This window comes from Mirounga leonina, unplaced genomic scaffold (assembly GCF_011800145.1).
Source record: "Mirounga leonina isolate KUSES-001 unplaced genomic scaffold, KU_Mleo_1.0 Mir_154, whole genome shotgun sequence".
NCBI classification, from domain to species: domain Eukaryota; kingdom Metazoa; phylum Chordata; class Mammalia; order Carnivora; family Phocidae; genus Mirounga; species Mirounga leonina.
In genome coordinates, this window is record NW_023270389.1 from 53,057,490 (window position 1) to 53,080,524 (window position 23,035).

The window sequence follows — 23,035 nt, forward strand, 5'->3', positions numbered from 1 at the left end:
TTTTCTGGCTTTTATGAGAGTATATTTTCTTTCATTTTCTCCCCCCAAAGAACTAACTTTTCTGGGTCCTGTTATCAGCTTCTACAGAATGGCTTTCATCTGACATTTTACACATTATTCTTCTGCCTATAAACAGAATCACTTGATAAATCTGGACAACACTTTTAAGTCTTTTTTTTTTTTTAAAGATTTTATTTATTTGACAGAGAGAGACACAGCGAGAGAGGGAACACAAGCAGGGGGAGTGGGAGAGGGAGAAGCAGGCTTCCCACTGAGCAGGGAGCCCGACGCGGGGCTCGATCCCAGGACCCTGGAACCATGACCTGAGCCAAAGGCAGACGCTTAACAACTGAGCCACCCAGGTGCCCCCACTTTTAAGTCTTATGTAAAACCACAGTAGAAAATATCAGATATTATCTACTCACAGAGATACACAGTTCCAGAAAATACTTCACTTTTTTTCTTCAGATTATTTGGTGCTTAAAAAAAAAATAAAAACTTCATCACTTATCACATTGCTTCCCTTTTGCAATAGCTGTCAGAGACTTCAGAGCTGAGTATATCGCTGAAATACTATAAGCTAATTGGTCCTTTACCTGATAATGCCCATCCTTTCTGTTTAGTATCCTAATGTCTCCTATATTGGAAATAGGATGGCTTTTGTCCATAGTCATACCAGAGTTTGCTACTTGCTTCTTGGTACTTGCATGAAGCCACTTGACCTCTTGGCAAGCCATTTGACCTCTATGTGCTTCAGTTTCCTTATTTGTGAAATGGATAAACGTATCCTCCTTTTATCAAGTTATTTGTGGGAGTTAAATGAAAATCTGTGTTGTAGCCTTTGATAAGAGCTAAAGATAAGTTGGTTTAGTTTTATGAAAATGGGCCACCTTGAGTTTTATTCTTAAATACTTTGCCGAGTTTAAATCTGTTCATGGTGGAATGCTGACTGGAAAGAGTAGGTGCGTCTTTGCATCTAGAGCTGAACGACCCTTCATACAAGAAGGAAGAAAACCTGTAGGAAGCCAGAAAGTTGTTTGTAGTCTCCTGCATAATTTGAAAATTGATCTATTTGAATTTATTTGTAGCAGAACATGGTTTTTGAAAGCTATTCAATGTACTGCTCCAAGAAACCACCACCAACTGACCAGTTAGGATGAGAGAACTAAGCTCACCCTGCACCCCTGTGTTGTCACCTAAAAACCTAGACATGTCTTTATAAAGTTCTCTTCTAGAATAAGACAGTAATTCACATGGCCTCTTCCACATACTCTCATCTCTCATTTATACTATAATTATAGAATTTTTTTCAAAATGGCTATTTGTTCCATGGCCAGACAAGATTGTGTCTGGCCATGGAACAAATTGTTTTAAAGATATAAAAGACTCGAAGCAAGCAGGGAAATTAACCTTAAGTTATAATCTCTTGTTATCAATTTCTTGAGTAGCAAGTATAATTTAGTTCACCAGTGAGTTATTTTTTGAAACTAAAAATAGAGGTAGTTTAGTGTAGAGGCTCAAAGCACAGATTCTGAATCCAGACTGTTGGCATTTAGAGCCTGCTTTGCTACTAATAGCCTTTGGGAAAACCACTTAAATTCTCTTGTGTATCAGTCTTCTTATCTGTAAAATAAGAACTTAATTTCTCTGTGCTTCAGTTTCTTCATCTGTAAGATGTAAACAGTAATGATACTTGAAGATCATAAGATTGTTATGAGGATTCAATGCTTTAATACATGCAAAGCACTTAAATATGCAGTAAGTTCCTTATAAGCATTTGTTAACTAAATAATTTTAAGCCAGTCAACAATGAAGGAAGCGTGGATAGATATGTAGGCAGGTTTTATGAAATAGGAACTTTTTTTTGGAGACAGACAGGTTAAAATTTGACTCTACCCCTTGCTGACTGTGAAGGCTTGGACCAGTCACTTTTACCATCTGAGGAAGAAAATGAATCGTCACTTTGCAGAACTGTTGTGAGGGTTTGAGCTAACCTGTGCAAATAACCTAACATAGTCCCTAGAACATGGGAGGAGAGCAAATTAGAGAAGTAATTATTTAGCATTGCCCTTAAAAATGGAAAGATAGAAAGGAGATTACATGCATAGCAGGAAGGATGTGGATTAGCCAACAGGAAGATTTTCCTGGCAATAAATATTATAAAAGGTTGGAACAGTCCACAAGGAAAATATGTGGACTCTCCCTTTAAGGCAAACCTTAATTCCATGGTAGGCATCTGAATCAGTCTGGTTGGGTAGAATATAGATTCTAGAGACATAGTCCACAAATTTCATTCTTTTAGGCCTCCCTTCCTTTCTTCCTCCTTCCCTCCCTTCTCCTCCTTTTTTCCACACTAAATACCTATCATGGGCCAAACATTATGCCAGGCAATGGTGGTATATATATAACTAGAATCCAGTTCCTCTCCTTCAGAGGACCGATGAAGACACTGCTGCAATAAAAGGTTTGAACTAAGGGGAAGACTTACAGGCTAAATGTACAGGAATTGGAAACAGGATCTTAGGGCTGAAGGAGAGAGAAGGAGTAAAGTTGATTCCAAAGTGTCAAGGTGGGTAATTTGATGGGTAGTATAGCCAATGACTAAGTCCTGGATATAGAAGTAGGTTAGTGGAAACAAAAATACATAGTTCAAACAGATTAACTTTGAGGAGCTCTTTTTAGGTATTTTACATTTTAGCTATTGTGAATCATGCTGCTGTGAACATGGCTGTACACATATCTCTTTGAGACCCCACTCTCAATGCTTTTGGGTGTATATCCAGAAGAGGCATTGCTGAATCATATGGTAATTCATTTTTAAATTTTTTGAAGAACTGTCATACTGTTTTCCACAGCAGCTATACCATTTTACATTCCAACCAACAGGGCACAGGGTTCTAATTTCTGTACATCCTCACCTACTCTTGTTATTTTCTGTTGTCTTGATAGTAGCCATTCCTAATGGATGTGAAATGGTATTTCATTGTGGTTTTTGCCTTGCATTTCCATAATGATTGGTGATGATAAGCATCTTTTCATGTATTTATTTGTCATTGTATATCTTCTTTAGACAAATGTCCACTCAAGTCCTTTGCCCATTTTTGAATTTGGTTGTCTGATTTTTTTTTATTGTTGAGCTGTAGGAGTTCTTCACGCATTGTAGATATTTAATCCCTTATCAGATATATGATATGCAAATATTTCCTCCCATTCTGTTGCTTGCCTTTTCATTCTGTTGATAGTGTCCTTTGATACATATATATTTTTAAAATTTTATGAATTCCAATTTGTCTATTTTTTCTTTTGTAGCTGTGTCTTTGGTCTCATATCCAAGAAATCATTGCCAAATCTAATGTTTGAAGCCTTTGCCCACTGTTTTCTTCTAAGGGTTTTATAGTTTAAGCTCTTATGTTTAAGTCTTTGATCCAGTTTGAGTTAATTTTTTGTATATGATGTTAGGTTAGAGTCCAAATTCATTCTTTTGCATGTGAATATCCAGTTTTTTTCAAAACCACTGGTTGAAGAGACTATCCTTTATCCATTGTGTAGCCTTGGCACCCTAATCAAAGATTATTTGACCATATATAGGAGGGTTTATTTCCGGCCTTTATTCTATTCCAGTGGCCTATATATCTTTATAATGGTAACATACTGTTTTGATTACTGTAGTTTTGTAATGTTTTGGAATATGGAATCTTTGTCAAGATTTTTTTGGCTATTTGGTGTCCTTTGAGATTTTGTATGAATTTTAGGCTCAGCAGGAGCACCTCTACCCCATGGCTCTAGGTGGAGTAGGTGGAGGCCATCTGGCCTGTTGAAACCAAGGCAGTGGCCCCAGGCCCCACCTTTTGAAACCAAAGAGGCAGCCTTGATGAACTCTGAATAGCCTTTGAGGTCATTCTTCTTCTTCCTCTTCCTCTTCCTCCTCCTTCTTCTTCTAAAGAATAGCACGTATTTGGAGCTGTATAGGTTTATTGTCCCTTCCTGTGGAATCTAAGAAGTCTGATAGCCTTCTTCACTGTACCCTCACTCTATCCCCTTCAGTTAAAACTGGTAGTGTTTCTGTAAAATAATCAAGTAGGACTACATCAAACTAAAAAGCTTCTGCACAGAAAAGGCAACCTATGGAATGAGGGGAAATATTTGCAAACCACATATCCAATAAGGATTTAATATCCAAAATATTTTCTGTGCAGAAGCTTTTTAGTTTGAGGTAGTCCTACTTGATTATTTTGCTTTTGTTGACTTTGATTATGGGTCAAATCCAAAAACTCATTGTCAGGATGAACGTGAAGGAGCTTACCCTGGTGTTTCCTTTTATAAGGATATTAATCCTATTATATCAGAACTCCACCTTTATGACTTCATTTTGACTTAATTACTTCTTCAGAGGCCTCCTCACTGAGGTTCAACATTTGCATTTTAGGGGGACATATACAGTTCATTATACACATTTTGTTTATCCATTCATTTGCTAATGGGTACTTGGGTTCCTTCCATCTTTTTGGCTACTGTGAAAAATACTGTTATGAACACAAGGGTACACATATCTGTTCAAGTCTTTGCTTTCAATTCTTCTAGGTATATATACCCAGAAGTGAAATGTTTAAATAAATTCTATGTTTAGTTTTGTAGGAATTGCCATACTGTTTCAGAGTGGCTATGCCATTTTATATTCCCACCAGCAATGCACAAGGGTTCCAATTTCTACATCCTCACCAACACTTGTTTTTTTATTAACTAATTAATAACTTAAATAGCCACCTTAATGGAGAGAACATCATATTTCATTGTGGTTGTGATTTGCACTTCTTTAAAGATCAGTCATATCAGCATCTTTTCATGTGCTTATTTGCCATCTGTGTATCTTTAGAGAGATGCATATGCAAGTCCTTTGCCTGTTTTTGAATTGTTATTTTTGTTGTTGAACTGTGGAAGTTCCTTACATATTCTCGATATCAATCCCTTATCAAATATATGATTTGCAAATATTTTCTCCCATTCTGTAGGTTAACTTTCATTCTGTGCATAGTGTCCTTTGATATACAAAAGTTTTTAATTTTGACGAAGTTCAATTTATCTGTTTTTTTCTTCCCTTGGGCTTTTGAAGTCACATCCAAATATCACTGCCAAATCCAATGTCATGATTATTGTCCCTTGTATTTTCTTCTAAGAGTTTTATAATTTTATTTTATTTTTATTTTTATTTTTTTATTTTTTTAAAGATTTTATTTATTTATTTTTTAGAGAGCGAGCGAGAGAGAAACAGCATGAGAGGGGAGAGGGTCAGAGGGAGAAGCAGGCTCCCCGCTGAGTTGGGAGCCCGATGTGGGACTCGATCCCAGGACCCTGGGATCATGACCTGAGCCGAAGGCAGACGCTTAACCATCTGAGCCACCCAGGCACCCCAAGAGTTTTATAATTTTAGCTCTTGTGTTTAGATTTCAATCCCTCTTGAGTTAATTTTCATATATGCTGTAGGGTAAGAATCCAATTTTTTTTCTTTGCATGTAGATATTTAGTTTTCTTAACACCATTTGTTGAAGGGACTATCAGCGAAATCATCGTCTTAGCTTTGCTTTTTGGGAGGTTTTTGATTACTGATTCAATCTTCTTACTAGTTCTAGGTCTGTTTAGATTTTCTTTTATTTTATGATTTAAATTTTGTAGGCTATACGTTTCTAGAAATGTGTCCATTTCATCCAATTTATTTGTGTACAATTATTCATAGTATTCTCTTACAATCTTTTTTATTTTATTTTATTAATTTATTTATTAAATATGGGGTAATGTTCCCTCTTTCATTTCTAATCTAAGTTATTTGAATCTTCTCTATTTTTTCTTAGTCATTTTAAATAAAAGTTTGTCAATTTGGTGATTTTTAAAAATAAAACAGCTCTTGATTTCATTGATTTTCTCTATTATTTTTTATTCTTCATGTTGTTTAATCTCTGATCTAATCTTTATTATTTCCTTCCTTCTACTAGTTCTGGGTTTAGTTTATTCTTTTTATAGTTCTTTAAGGTGTACATTTAAGTGGTTGATTTGGGAATATTCTTTTTTTTTTATACCGAACCCCCCTCCCCTCTAGAACCCTCAGGTTTGTTTCTCAGAGTCCATAGTCTTTCACGGTTCATCTCCCCCTCCGATTTCCCCCCTTCATTTTTCCCTTCCTGCTATCTTCTTCTTCATTTTTTTTTAAACATATAATGTATTATTTGTTTCAGAGGTACAGGTCTGTGATTCAACAGTCTTGCACAATTCACAGCGCTCACCATAGCATATACCCTCCCCAATGTCTATCACCCAGCCACCCCATCCCTCCCAGCCCCACCACTCCAGCAACCCTCCGTTTGTTTCCTGAGATTAAGAATTCCTCATATCAGTGAGGTCATATGATACATGTCTTTCTCTGATAGACTTATTTCGCTCAGCATAATATCCTCCAGTTCCATCCACGTTGTTGTAAATGGCAAGATCTCATTCCTTTTGATGGCTGCATAATATTCCGTTGTATATATATACCACCTCTTCTTTATCCATTCATCTGTCAATGGACATCTTGGCTCTTTCCATAGTTTGGCTATTGTGGACATTGCTGCTATAAACATCGGGGTGCACATACCCCTTCGGATCCCTACATTTGTATCTTTGGGGTAAATACCTAGTAGTGCAATTTCTGGGTCATATGGTAGCTCTATTTTCAACTTTTTGAGGAACCTCCATACTGTTTTCCAGAGTGGTTGCACCAGCTTGCATTCCCACCAACAGTGTAGGAGGGTTCCCCTTTCTCTGCATCCCTGCCAACATCTGTCGTTTTCTGACTTGTTAATTTTAGCCATTCTGACTGGTGTGAGGTGGTATCTCATTGAGGTTTTGATTTGGGTTTCCTTGATGCCGAGTGATGTTGAGCAGTTTTTCATGTGTCTGTTGACCACTTGAATGTCTTTGGAAAAATGTCTGTTCATGTCTTCTGCCCATTTCTTGATTGGATCATTTGTTCTTTGGGTGTTGAGTTTGATAAGTTCTTTATAGATTTTGGATACTAGCCCTTTATCTGATATGTCATTTGCAAATATCTTCTCCCATTCTGTCGGTTGTCTTTTGGTTTTGTTGACTGTTTCCTTTGCTGTGCAAAAGCTTTTTATCTTGATGAAGTCCCAATAGTTCATTTTTGCCCTTGCTTCCCTTGCCTTTGGCAATGTTTCTAGGAAGAAGTTGCTGTGGCTGAGATTGAAGAAGTTGCTGCCTGTGTTCTCCTTTAGGATTTTGATGGGCTCCTGTCTCACATTTAGGTCTATCAACCATTTTGAGTCTATTTTTGTGTGTGGTATAAGGAAATGGTCCAGTTTCATTCTTCTGCATGTGGCTGTCCAATTTTCCCAACATCATTGTTGAAGAGACTGTCTTTTTTCCATTGGACATTCTTTCCTGCTTTGTCAAAGATTAGTTGACCATAGAGTTGAGGGTCCATTTCTGAGCTCTCTATTCTGTTCATTGATCTATGTGTCTGTTTTTGTGCCAGTACCATACTGTCTTGATGATGACAGCTTTGTAATAGAGCTGGAAGTCCGGAATTGTGATGCCGCCAGCTTTGCTTTTCTTTTTCAACATTCCTCTGGCTATTCGGGGTCTTTTCTGGTTCCATACAAATTTTAGGATTATTTGTTCCATTTCTTTGAAAAAAGTGGATGGTATTTTGATGGGGATTGCATTGAATGTGTAGATTGCTCTAGGTAGCATTGACATCTTCACAATATTTGTTCTTCCAATCCATGGGCATGGTAAGTTTTTCCATTTCTTTGGGTCTTCCTCAATTTCTTTCATGAGTATTTTATAGTTTTCTGAGTACAGATCCTTTGCCTCTTTGGTTAGATTTTTTCCTAGGTATCATACGGGTCTGGGTGCAATTGTAAATGGGATCAACTCCTTAATTTCTCTTTCTTCTGTCTTGCTGTTGGTATATAGGAATGCCACTGACTTCTGTGCATTGATTTTATATCCTGCCACTTTACTGAATTCCTGTATGAGTTCTAGCAATTTTAGGGTGGAATCTTTGGGGTTTTCCACATAAAGTATCATATCATCTGCAAAGAGTGAGAGTTTGACTTCTTCTTTGCCGATTTGGATGCCTTTGATTTTTTGTTGTCTGATTGCTGTGGCTAGGACTTTTTTTTTTTTTTTTAAGATTTTTATTTATTTGACAGAGAGAGCACAAGCAGAGTGAGAGAGAGGGAGAAGCAGGTTCCCTGCTGAGCAAGGAGCCCAATGTGGGACTCGATCCCAGGACCCTGGGATCATGACCTGGGCCGAAGGCAGCCGCTTGACTGACTGAGCCACCCAGCCATCCCTAGGACTTCTAATATTATGTTGAATAGCAGTGGTGATAGTGGACATCCCTGCCATGTTCCTGACCTTAGGGGGAAAGATATCAGTTTTTCCTCATTGAGAATGTATTCGCTGTGGGTTTTTCATAGATGGCTTTTATGATATTGAGGTATGTACCCTCTATCCCTATACTCTGAAGAGTTTTGATCAAGAAAGGATGCTGTATTTTGTCAAATGCTTTTTCTGCATCTATTGAGAGGATCATATGGTTCTTGTTCTTTCTTTTATTAATGTATTGTATCACATTAATTCATTTGTGGATGTTGAACCAACCTCGCAGCCCAGGAATAAATCCCACTTGGTCGTGGTGAATAATCCTTTTAATGTACTGTTGGATCCTATTGGCTAGTATTTTGGTGAGAATTTTTGCATCCATGTTCATCAAGGATATTGGTCTGTAATTCTCCTTTTTGATGGAGTCTTTGTCTGGTTTGGGGATCAAGGTAATGGTGGCCTCATAAAACGAGTTTGGAAGTTTTCCTTCCTCCATTTCTATTTTTTGGAACAGTTTCAGAAGAATAGGTATTAATTCTTCTTGAAATGTTTGGTAGAATTCCCCTGGGAAGCCATCTGGCTCTGGGCTTTTGTTTGTTGGGAGATTTTTGATTACTGCTTCAATTTCCTTAGTGGTTATAGGTCTGTTCAGGTTTTCTATTTCTTCCTGGTTCAGTTTTGGTAGTTGATACATCTCTAGGAATGCATCCATTTCTTCCAGGTTATCTGATTTGCTGGCATAGAGTTGCTCATAATATGTTCTTATAATTGTATTTCTTTGGTGTTGGTTGTGATCTCTTTCATTCATGATTTTGTTGACTTGGGTCATTTCTCTTTTCTTTTTGATAAGTCTGGCCAGGGATTTATCAATCTTGTTAATTCTTTCAAAGAACCAGCTCCTAGTTTCGTTGATCTGTTCTACTGTTCTTTTGGTTTCTATTTCATTGATTTCTGCTCTGATCTTTATTATTTCTCTTCTCCTGCTGGGTTTAGGCTTGATTTGCTGTTCTTTGTCCAGCTCCTTTAGGTATAGGGTTAGGTTGTGTATTTGAGACCTTTCTTGTTCCTTGAAAAGGCTTGTATTGCTATATACTTTCCTCTTAGGACAGCCTTTGCTGCATCCCAAAGATTTTAAACAGTTGTGTTTTCATTTTCATTGGTTTCCATGAACTTTTTTACTTCTTCTTTAATTTCCTGGTTGACCCATTCATTCTTTAGTAGGATGCTCTTTAGCCTCCATGTATTTGAGTTCTTTCCAACTTTCCTCTCGTGATGGAGTTCTAGTTCCAAACCACTGTGGTCTGAAAATATGCAGGGAATGATCCCAATCTTTTGGTACTTGTTGAGACCTGATTTGTGACCTAAGATGTGATCTATTCTGGAGAATGTTCCATGGGCACTAGAGAAGAATGTGCATTCTGTTGCTTTGGGATGGAATGTTCTGAATATAACTGTGAAGTCCATTTGGTGCAGTGTGTCACTTAAAGTCTTTATTTCCTTGTTGATCTTTTGCTTAGATGATCTGTCCATTTCAATGAACAGGGTGTTAAAGTCCCCCACTATTATTGTATTGTTGTCGATGTGTTTCATTGCTTTTGTTATTAATTGGCTTATATAATTGGCTGCTCCCATGTTAGGGGCATAGATATTTACAGTTGTTAGATCTTCTTGTTGGATAGACCCTTTAAGTAGGATATAGTGTACTTCCTCATCTCTTTTTACAGTCTTTGGTTTAAAATCTAATTTGTCTGATATAAGGATTGCCACACCAGCTTTCTTTTGGTGTCCATTAGCATGGTAAATCGTTTTCCAACCCCTCACTTTCAATCTGGCCGTGTCTTTGGGTCTAACATGAGTCTCTTGCAGACAGCATATCAATGGGTCTTGTTTTTTTTTCCAATCTGATAGCCTGTCTTTTGATTGGGGCATTTAGCCCATTTACATTCAGGGTAACTATTGAAAGATAGGAATTTAGTGCCATTGTATTGCCTGTAAGGTGACTGTTACTGTATATTGTCTGTGTTCCTTTCTGGTCTATGTTGCTTTTAGGGTCTCTCTTTGCTTAGAGGACCCCTTTCAATATTTCTTGTAGGGCTGGTTTTGTGTTTGCAAATTCCTTTCATTTTTATTTGTCCTGGAAGCTTTTTATCTCTCCTTCTATTTTCAGTGACAGCCTAGGTGGATATAGTATTCTTGGCTGCATATTTTTCTCATTTAGTGCTCTGAATATATCCTGCCAGTCCTTTCTGGCCTGCCAGGTCTCTGTGGATAGGTCTGTTGCCAATCTAATGTTTCTACCATTGTAGGTTACAGACCTCTTGTCCTGAGCTGCTTTCAGGATTTTCTCTTTGTCTCTGAGACTCGTAAGTTTTACTATTAGATGTCGGGGAGTTGACCTATTTTTATTGATTTTGAGGGGGGTTCTCTGTGCCTCCTGGATTTTGATGCCTGTTTCTTTCCCCAAATTAGGGAAGTTCTCTGCTATAATTTGCTCCAATATACCTTCTGCCCCTCTCTCTCTTTCTTCTTCTTCTGGGATCCCAATTATTCTAATATTGTTTCATCTTATGATATCACTTATCTCTTGAATTCTGTCCTCGTGATCCAGTAGTTGCTTATCTCTTTTTTTCTCAGCTTCTTTATTTTCCATCATTTGGTCTTCTATATCACTAACTCTCTCTTCTGCCTCATTTATCCTAGCAGTTAGAGACTCTATTTTTGATTGCACCTCATTAATAGCCTTTTTGATTTCGACTTGGTTAGATTTTAGTTCTTTTCTTTCTCCAGAAAGGGTTTCTCTAATATCTTCCATGCTTTTTTCAAGCCCAGCCAGTATCTTTAAAATCATGTTTCTGAACTCTAGTTCACACATCTTACTAATGTCCATATTGACTAGGTTCCTAGTAGTCGGTACAGCCTCTTGTTCTTTTTGTTGAGGTGATTTTTTCCGTCTTGTCATTTTGTCCAGAGGAGAATAGATGAATGAGAGAACAAAATGCTAACAGGGTAACAATGACCCCAGAAAAATATACACGAAACAAATCAGAAGAGACCTGAAACTGGGGGAAAAGAAAGGGAAAGAAAGAAAAAAGAAAAAGAAAAAGATAAAAAAAAAAAGAAAAAAAAACAGAATATGATCAAATATGATCAGGCTGGTCCATAGATGAGTGCCACACACTAGATTTTGGGTGTATTTTGGTCTGTTAGAAGAAAGTGCCTCCCAACATTTTAAAGAAAGAAAAACATATATATACAAAAATAGGGTATATACGATGAAGGGATGGAATATGACTGTAAAGATGAAAATTATAAAAGATTTTATAAAAGGAATTGATAAGAAGTTGGTTGAAAAAAGAAAGAAGAGGATTAAAAAAAAAAAGGGAGAGAATGTGATCAGGCAGGAGACTATAACAACGCCATACACTAGAGATTTAGGGTATATTTTGGTCTGTTAGAAGAAACAGTATCCCAAATTATAAAGAGAGAACAACATACATATATATATATATATATGTTGGTAACCAAAAATAAGGTTAACTACTATGAAGGGATAGAATATGATTCTAGAAATGAAAAATAAAAAAGATTTTTTAAAAGAGGGATTGATAAGATGTTAATTGAAAAAGGGAAAACGAAAAATTCAAAAAAAAAAGAAAATTAAAAAAATTAACTTTGAAAGAAGCGATGAATTCTATGTGCAGTATTCCCCTAGCGCTGGAGTTCTGCCATTCTCATTGATCAGTAAACTTGGTCTTGGCTGGCTGTTCTTGCTGATCTTCTGGGGGAGGGGCCTGTTGCCGTGGTTCCTAAATGTCTTTGCTGGAGGCAGAATTGCCCCACCCTTGCCGGGTCCGGGCTAAGTCATCTGCTCTGGTGTGCTCTCGGGAGCTTTTGTTCCCGGAAAGCTCTCCATACAGCTTTGGTGGACGAGAGTGAAAATGGCGGCCTCCCAATCTCTGCCCCAGAGGAGCCGAGAACTCAGGGCCCCACTCCTCAGTGAGCCCCCAGAGAAAAGCAGTCAATCACTCCCGTCTCCCTGGTCTCTGGCCGCACTCCGTGCTCACCTGGTCTGTGATGGAGTGTTTCTATCTCTGGCACCCGACCTCATGTGGAGTTTCCAAACCCAGCAGATCCCTGCAGTGCGCTCCTGTGCCGCTCCTCCCAAGGGAGGAAGGGGAGTCTCCCTGGACCTGCCTCTTGTTGGGTCCCTGCTGGAGGAGAAGTGGCCCGACTGTGCTGCGGATTACGGTTTATGGCAACCCCGAGCTGTGAGCCTGCTCCTGGGCTCCATCTCTGCAGCTGGCTTCCCTGCTCTGATACTTGGGAGCTCTGCCTCACTCAGGCACCCCCGGTCTTTCTGTGACCCCGAGGGTCCTGAGACCACACTGTCCGAGCAAGGGTTCCACCCCCCCTTAGCCACCGGAGCGACGTTCCTCAGTGGACAGACTTCTAAAAGTTCTGATTTTGTGCTCCGCTGCTCTATCACTTGCCGGTAGCAGCTGACGGAGGTCTATCTTCCCAAATATCACCTCGGATTCACTTCTCTGCACGTCCTACCTTCCAGAAAGTGGTCGTTTTTCTGTTCAGAGAGTTGCTGCTATTCTTTTCTTCGATCTCCTGTTGAGTTCATAAGTGTTCAGAATGGTTTGTTCCCTATCTAGCTGAATTCCTGGGACTAGATGAAATTTAGGTCTCCTACTCTTCCACTATCTTGCTCCTACCCCCTGGGGAATCTTCTTTTTAAATGTAATCATTCACAGCTGTAAGTGTTCATTTAACACTGCTTTTTCTGCATGTTGTAACTTCATTTTATTTTTTCTCAAGATATCTTCTAATTTCCCTTGTGATTTCTTCTTTGGCCTATTGATTGTTTGAGTGTGTTGTTTAATTTCTACATATTAGTGAATTTTCCAGTTTTCTTTCTACTATTGATTTCCAATTTCATTCCATTGTGATTGGAAAAGATATTTTACATGATTTCAATCTTTTAAAATTTACTGACTCATTTTGTGGCCTAATATGTGATCTATCCTATGTGCACTTGAGGAAATGTGTATTATGCCATTGTTGGGTGGAATTGTTCTGTGTATGTTCGTTAAGTCCAATTGGTCTGTAGTGTTTTTCAAATTCTGTTTCCTTATTGATCTTCTGTCTAGTTGTTCTGCCATTGCTGAAAGTGGGGTATTGAAGTCTTGTACTCCTATTGTTAAGCTATTTCTCCATTTAATTTTGTCAACGTTTGCTCGATATATGTAGGAGCTCTGATGTTTGGTGCAAATATGTTTGTAATTATTCTTCTTGGTGAATTCACCCTTTTATTATTATACACTATCTTTCTTTGCCTCTTGTAACAGTTTTTAACTTAAAATCTATTTTGTCTAATATTTTTATAGCCACCTGCTCTTTTTTGTTTACTTATTTGCATAGAATATATTTTTCCATTCTTTCACTTTCAACCTATGTGTATCCTTAGGTTTAAATTGAGTCTGCTATAGTTTAAATTGGTGTTGGGAAAACTGCATACAGTTGGATCTTGTGTCTATAACCATTCTGCCAATCTATGTCTTTTGACTGGGAGTTTAGGCCATTAAAGTTAAAAGAATTAAAATACTGATAGAAAAGAACTTACTATTGCCATTTTGTTACTTGTTAATCTGTATGTCTTATAGCTTATATGTTCCTTATTTCCTCCCTTATTGCCTTCCTTTGTGTTTAGTTGGTAATAACATATTTCGGTTCCCTTCTCATTTCCTTTGTGTACATTCTACAGATATTTTCTTTGTGGCTTTAATGGAGACCGCATAATACATTCTAAAGTTATAACAATTTTAAACTGATAACAATTTAACTTCAAACACAAAAATTCTACTCTCTTCATTTTCCCCTCCCTACCACCCAGCCACCCCAGCCCTCCCAACCCCACCACTCCAGCAACTCTCAGTTTGTTTCCTGAGATTAAGAATTCCTCATATCAGTGAGATCATATGATACTGTCTTTCTCTGATTGACTTATTTCGCTCAGCATAACCAGAGGGGGAGACGAACCATGAGAGACTATGGACTCTGAGAAACAAACTGAGGGTTCTAGAGGGGAGAAGAGTGCGGGGATGGGTTAGCCTGGTGATGGGTATTAAAGAGGGCATGTATTGAATGGAGCACTGGGTGTTATATGCAAACAATGAATCATGGAACACTACATCAAAAACTAATGATGTAATGTATGACGATTAACATAACATAATAAAATAAAAATAAAAAAAATTCTACTCTCTTAAAACTCTACCCCTCTCCACTTTATGTTACTGATGTCACAAATTATCCTTATATATTGTGTTACCCACTAACATAGATTTATAATTATTTTTAATGCTTTATCTTTTAAATTCTATAAAGTAATTAAAAGTGGGAATTATGAGGTAAAATTACAACAATATGGGTTTTTATATTTGTCCACATATTTACCTTTATGGGACAACTTTATTTTTTCATATGATTTCAAGTTAATGTCTAGCATCCTTCCCTTTCAATTTGAAAGGCTCCCTTTAGCATTTCATGTAGGGAAGATGTAATGGTAATGAACTCGCTCAGTTTTCACTTATGGAGGAATGACTTAATTTCTTCCTTATTTTTAAAGGATACTTTTACTGGATATAGAATTCTCTGTTGATAGTTTCTTTCTTTCACTATTTTAACTATATCATCTCACTGCCTTTTGGCATACAAAGTTTCTCCTGAGAAACCCACTGATAATCTTATTAAGGATCCATTGTAAATGACTAGTTATTTTTCTCTTTCAGCTTTCAATATTATTTTTTTGTCTTTTATTTTCAACAATTTTATTATAACATGTTTTGGTGTAGGTCTGAGTTTATCCCACTAAGAATGTTTTGAGCTTCTTTTATTTGTGTATCAATATCTTTATCAAATTTAGGAAGTTATGCACCATTATGTCTTCAGATTAGCTCTCTGACCCTTTCCCTTTCCTTCTTGTTCCTACTTCCTCCTCCTCTTCTTTCTTCTCCCATAATGCATATATTCATCCCCTTGATGGTGTCTCATAAGTATCCTAGGCTCTCTTTTCTTTATTCTTTTTCTCCACAGAGTAAACACTTTCAAAAAAACTTTTTAATAATATTTTTAGGTTTATAATGAAATTAAAAGGGAAGCACGGAGATTTCCCATATGCCCCCTGCACCCAAAACATACACAGCTTCCCCGATTATCAATGTCACTCACCAGAATGACACATTTTTCTTTTTTTTACAAGGGATGTATCTACACTGGCACATCATAATCACCCAAAGTTTATAGTTCACCTTAGAGTTACTCTTGGTGTTGTATATTGTACAGGTTTGGACAAATGTATAATGGCAAATATTCATCATTGTAATATGTATTATTTTCACTGCCCTAAAAATCCTCTGTGCTCTATTTATCTCTCCCCTACACTGTACCCCTGGCAACACTGATCTTTTTATTGTCTCCATAAGTTTGCCTTTTCCAGAATGTCATTTAGTTGAAATCATATAGTATGTAGCGTTTTCAGATTGACTTTTTTCACTTAGTAATATGCATTTAAGTTTTATCCATATATTTTTATGGCATGATAGTTTATTTCTTTTTAGTGTTGAGTAAAATCTATTGTCTGGATGTATCACAGTTTATCCATTCACCTATTGAAGGACATCTTGGTTGCTTCTAAGTTTTGACAATTATGAATAAAGATATTATAAACATCTGTGTGCAGGTTTTTGTGTGATATAAGTTTTCAACTCCTTCGACTAATATCTAGGGCCCCCACAAAATTATTTTGGTCACTCTGTTGTTGTTTACTTAGTGTTTCTACAGAGAAATGGGGGCCTAGAGTTTTCTAGTCTGCCATCTTGCTGATATCACCTTCTCCAAAGACATTCTGTAATCTGAAAATTGAACTAAAGACTGAACTCCAATGGAGATAGTATTAAAGAGAAATCAAGAAAGAATTCATAGAGGTATTCGTATATAGGGTGCCTTCGGCTCAGGTCATGATCCTGGAGTCCCGGGATCGAGTCCCGCATTGGGCTCCCTGCTCAGCAGGGAGTCTGCTTCTCCCTCTCCCGCTCCCCCCTCTTGTGCTCTTTCTCTCTCCCACTCTCTCTCTCAAATAAATAAATAAAATCTTTAAAAAAAAAAAAAAGAAAGAATTCATAGAGATGCACAAAGATGAGACAAAAAGACAGAAAGAGAACCAGAAGAGAATGGTAGGCTAGAAATTAAGCTGAGAAAGGTTTTCAAGGGGTGTTTGGTTAATAATTCTAAAACCTACAAAGAGGTCAAATGAAATAATGACTGAGACAAGATGATTGGATTTGGAACTGTAAAATGATGGGGGGTAAGCAATAGGTAGACAGCAATGGAGACAATGAAGCTGTCTGAACAGGGAAACTGCACAGAATAATCATCATGGTAATCAAAAAAAAAAGTGAAACTTGAATGATATCTCACCAAAGTGTCTTTAAAAAAGGCTGAAATATTTAGGCTTCTTGAAAACATATTTGCATAGATGAACACAAAACTGCTCACCAAAACAATTCCAGCCAAAATGTTGTCTTCTATTTGACTTTCTCCATTTCTTAAATGTATATCCTCTGATCATGTGTCACCTCTCATTTACTGCTCCTATTTCAAATGATGTTTTTATGGAAGGCCAAAGGTTCCCTTTCTTCATCATATGAATTTAATTTAACTACCTTTATTTTATGAACTTCCTTTTGCATACCATACTGCAGTTTAAGGGCATTAGGAATTTCTACTTTGATAATGTAATATTTTTGGGTTTCTCATCTAAATCCAAATGTGTAAATTTATCTTTACAGATCTGATCAGTCACAATTGAAAGAAACAAGCAAAGAAATGATCCTAAGGAGATCAAGATGTTGGGCCTACGTAGGAGCCAGCTAATTTTGTTTTGATCCAAGGCCAGAGAATGCACTTAGCCTCCTTAATGTATGTTTTTGGTTATTATCAAATATAGGACAAAATGTGTGAAAGGTGATGAGAAAGCCCATTCCTATGTGGAAAGATAATTCAAATTATATGGAACATTTGATTCAAAAAGGATCAGTATAAGGATGCCTGGGTGGCTCAGTCATTAAGCGTCTGCCTTTGGCTCAGGTCATGATCTCAGGGTCCTGGGATCGAGTCCCACATTGGGCTCCCTGCTCAGTGGGGAGCCTGCTTCTCCCTCTCCCACTCCCTTTACTTGTGTTCCCTCTCTCGCTGTCTCTCTCTCTCTCTGTCAAATAAATAAATAAAATCTTTAAAAAAAAAGGATCAATATACTCTTTCACTTATTCATTCACTCTTCCCATACATATTTATTGAACACACATACTATGTGAGGTACTACAGATATAGAGACAAACACAGTCCCAGCCCTTCAAGGGCTTGCAGTTTAATATACAGACACCAATACTATTATAGAGATAAGTACAATGCACCAAAGTAAGTGAAAGAATGAGCAAAACTAGACTGATAACAAACTCAAGAGTTGCTTGGGAGGCAAGCCATTTTAGATGAGCTGATCATGATTATCCCTCTTGGTAAGAATCTACTCACTGTATTTACTTGTTTAACAGGATGTGGTTTTGTGGCAGGGTTTACATTACATCTTAGTTTGATATACATCAGGAAACAAACATACAGGGTGATCACTCAGTGCCTACAGGGTATCTAGTAAGATCCTGGTAATTAACAAATCACAGGCAGGGTGCTACCTGGCCTCCAGTTTGGACAAGACCAATATGAGTCATGCTATTTATACTACAGGGTTTAGGTAACATGATGAGCACAAACACTGCTCTGCTCGCTTTCTTTAGTGTCACCTCAACACTCTCAGCAGTCAGAATCTCATAGGAGAGAAAAGCTGGAGCATTATAGTCAGCTATGAGACCACCGGATTTCAGCTGTATGATAAAAAAAATGTTGTTATCAGTGTTATGATGCTTAGGGGGAAAACAATCATGAAGTTAAATGTGAAGCAAAAAATTCAACATAGACTTGGCTCTGATGATAGCCGATTCTGACTAGTGGGAGTAGAATGAGATGAACATAGTACTCATAAACTCAAGCCTTAGGAGTTAAATCTGGTTTGGGTGTTACTGTGTGATTATCTAATGTTAGTAAAGCCACTCATTCATCCACCCATCCCTCCATCCAGTGTTCACTGAGAATAATCTATGGACCAGGCCTTAGGTAGGTTTTGGGTATAAAGAGATTAAAAAAAAAAAAGAAAGAAAAGAAAAAAAGTCACCACTATATGTATACATAAGCAGATGATTATACTGTGGAATGGTAAGTGCTATAATATGGATAAATATGATGAGGTTTGAGAGCAAATCGAAGAGGCACTTAATTAAGATGAGAAGGTCAAGGGATAATTTCTCTAGAAAGTAGTGCCTAGTGGAATTTTAGAGGATGATAAGAGTTGGCCAGCAGAAGATTAAGAAGGAGAAAAACTGAACGGTTTTGTCTAATACTCACCTCTCTGATATTGGTACTTCTAGAAAGCAGATTTCTGCCATGAGCCAGGACCTATATTAGCCTATTTTGAGGTAATGGCTTCCCCTGAGCAGGGAACCAAAAGAAGCATACCAAGAACCCAAGAACCCTTCTCAAGTACAAAGAAGAAGACTGTTATTTGTAAGTTCAGTATCTGAACAGCACTGACCCTCCTCATATAACCCTAAGACTGTCTCTTAGCTGAAGAGACTTGTAGGTATCAGAAGGAATACCTTTTAGAGCTTAGATAACTTCTCTGAACAAATCCTCAAGCCATACTTGAATAACCATTATGTCCAGTGTTGAGCTTAGGTAATAAGCTTGAGAATATAACCCACAATCCCTAATAAATTTTCTACTGGTTAGGGGCTACCCAAACACCTTCTGTTGATTTTTTTTTTTTTACATTGCTTAGCACCAAAGAGAGAAAGAAATGTGCAAGTGAATGAACCTGAATATATACTACTCTTCATATTCCTCAGTATTTAAAAAAAAATTCCAACAATGTTATTGCTATATCCATTCAATATGGATACCATGCATTCATTAAATCTTATTTTGTAAATTATTTAAAGAATATGGTAGTTATGCTATACTAAGTGTAAAAAGCTATATAACTACACAAAATGTATGATTTTAAATTTGTATATGTAAAAAAGGTATCCATTTTCTTCTCCTTCAATGTCTTACCCCTTGATGACTGGCCCAGGTATTGCTATGGGGGCAGCTCACAGCCAAGAATACACAAATAGATGTTATGTTCCAAGATTAAACTTCTAAGTTCAAAAGCTATCTGTTGCAGATTTCACAAAGAGGGTCATGCCACCAAATGTTATAGCAACCTCACTTTTCCTGTATAGCTAAAATGGCTGGAATTGGGGAAAATAATTTGCAGCAAGGGAAAATATTAGGAGAACATCTGTGAGGACAAGCCTTCTCACGGTTACCCAGTGTGTCAGAGGTCACAGCTCCTCTTCATGTCTCACTCCTGCCTCCCATCTCTGCAGAGTGAGGCACATATGACCTTGATTTAACATGAAGCTAGACCATGTTATGGAGGGAGTAACAGGCAAGGAGTGGCTACCTACCCCAAAAGACTGGTGGGGGGAGGAAAGATAAACCTGAACGGGAGGACACTTATTTTCCCCTCAGCTTTACTGAGACATACTTTACACATAGCACTGTGTAAGTTTAAGGTGTACAAGTGATGATTTGATACACATATATTGCAAAATGGCTACCATCACAATGTTAACACCTGAATCATGTTACCTAATTACCATTTTGTGTGTGTGTGTGGTGAGAACACTTAAGATCTACTCTTTTAACAACTTCTAAAAATGTAATATACTATTTTTAACTATAATCACTATGCTGTACATTAGATCCCCAGAACTACGCATCTTATATCTAGGTGTTTGTACTCTTTGACCAACATTTTCCCTTTTTCCACACCAGTCAGCCCCTGGTAACCACCATTCTAGTCTCTGTTTCTATGAGTTTGGCTTTTTAAAATTCCACATCTAAGTGATATTATGCAGTATTTGTCTTTCTTTGACTTATTTCCCTTAGGATAATGCCCTCATAGTCATCCATACTGTCACAAATAGTAGGACTTTCTTCTTTCTCATGCTTATTTTTATTCATTCCTCTTTTAATGGATACTTAGGTTGTTTACATATTTTGGCTCTTGTGAATAATGCTGCAAGGACATGGGAGTATAGACATCTCTTTGAGATCCTGTTTTAATTTCCATATATATATGAATATTTTAAAAATTTATATATATATATGTATATATATACATACATGTATATCCCAGAAGTGGTAATGCTGGATCATATAATAGTTCTATTTTTAATTTTTTCAGGAACCTCCATACTATTTTCCATAGTGGCTGTACCAATTTATATTCCTATCAACGGTGCAAAAGGATTCCCTTTTTTCTACATCTTCCCAACCCTTTTTATTTCTTGTCTTTTTGATGATAGCATTCTAACAGGTGTGAGGTGTGAGGTGATAGCTCATTGTGGTTTTGATTTGCATTTCTTTGATGAATTGTGATTTTAGGGCCTTTTCAAGAAGCTTTTGGCCGGTGATGGGTATTAAAGAGGGCACATATTGCATGGAGTGTTATATGCAAACAATGAATCATGGAACACTACATCAAAAACTAATGATGTAATGTATGGTGATTAACATAACATAATAAAATAAAAAAACAACTAATGATGTACTGTATGGTAACTAACATAACATAATAAAATAAAATAAAAAAAGAACCTGTTGGCTACTTGTATGTCTTCTTTGGAAAAATATCTGTTCAGTTCCTTTATCCATTTTTAATTAGATTTTTTGCTATTGAGTTGTGTGTTATTTATATATTTTGGATATTAACCCCTTATCAGATCCATGATTTAAATATTTTCTACCATTTCCTAGGTTGCCTTTTCATCATGTTGATGGCTTCCTTTGCTGTGCAGAGCTTTTTATTTGATGTAGTTTCACTTGTTATTTTGCTTTTGTTGCATTTGCTTTTTTTTTTTTTTTAAGATTTTGTTTATTTATTTGACAGAGAGAGATACACAGCGAGAGAGAGAACACAAGCAGGGGGAGTGGGAGAGGGAGAAGCAGGCTTCCCTCGGAGCAGGGAGCCCGATGGGGGCTCGATCCCAGGACCCTGGGATCATGACCTGAGTTGAAGGCAGATGCTTAACGACTGAGCCACCCAGGCGCCACCTTGTTGCATTTGCTCTTAGTGTCAAATCCAAAAAAATCATTTCCAAGACTGATGTTAAGTAGCTTACTCCTTAAACACTTTCTTCTAAAAATTTTGTGGTTTCAGGTCTTACATTCAAGTCTTTAATCCATTTTGAGTTTATTTTTGTGCATAGTGTAAAATAGTGGTCCAGTTTCATTCTTTCGCATGTGGCTGCCCTGTTTTCCCAACACCATTTATTGAAGACACTGTTTTTTCTCCACTGTATGTTCTTGGCTCCTTTGTTGTAAATTAATTGACCATACATGTGTGAGTTTATTTCTGGGCTCTCTATTATGTTCCATGGATTTATGTATCTATTTTTATGTCAATATCATACTGTTTTGATTGCTAAAACTTTATAATATAGTTTGAAATCAGGAAATGTGATGTCTTTAGCTTTGTTTTTCTTTCTCAAGATTGCTCTATTTGTGGTCTTTTGTGGTTCTATACAAATTATAGGATTTTAAAAAAGATTTTATTTATTTATTTGACCAAGAAGAGAGAGAGAGCACAAGCAGGGGGAGTGGCAGGCAGAGAGAGAAGCAGGCTCCCCACCGACCAAGGAGCCTGATGTGGGACTCAATCCCAGGTCCCTGGTATCATGACCTGAGCCAAAAGGCAGACGCTTAACAGACTGAGTCATCCTAACGTCCCCAAATTTTAAGATTTAAAAAAAATTTCTGCGAAAGATTCTATTGGAATTTTTTTAGGAATTATTGAATCTGTAAATTGCTTTGAGCAATATGGACATTTTGACAATATTAATACATTCAAACCGTGAGCATGGGATATTTTCCCATTTATTTGTGTCTTCTTCAATTTTCTTCAATGTCTTATAGTTTTCAGCATACAGATCTTTCATCTTGGTTAATTTTTTTCCTAAGTATTTTATTCTTTTTGATGCAATTGTAAATACCTTTGTTTTCTTAATTGCTTTTCTGATAGTTCATTGTTAGTGGTTAGAAACACAATTGACTTTTGTATACTGATTTTGTGTCATGCAACTTTACTGAACTCATTTATTAGTTCTAAGAGTTTTTCTGATGGAGTCATTTTTTTTACATCAAATATGTATTTTTTTATTATTATGTTAAGTTAGCCACCATACAGTACATCATTAGTTTTTGATGAAGTGTTCAATGATTTATTAGTTGTGTATACCACCCAGTGCTCATCACCAACACAAGCCCTCCTTAATACCCATCACCAAGCTACCCCATCCTTTCACCCCTCTCCCTTCTGAAACCCTAAGTTTGTTTATAGCAGCAAAGTCCACAATAGCCAAACTGTGGAAGGAGCTGAGATGCCCTTCAACAGATGAACAGATAAAGAAAATGTGGTTCATATATACAA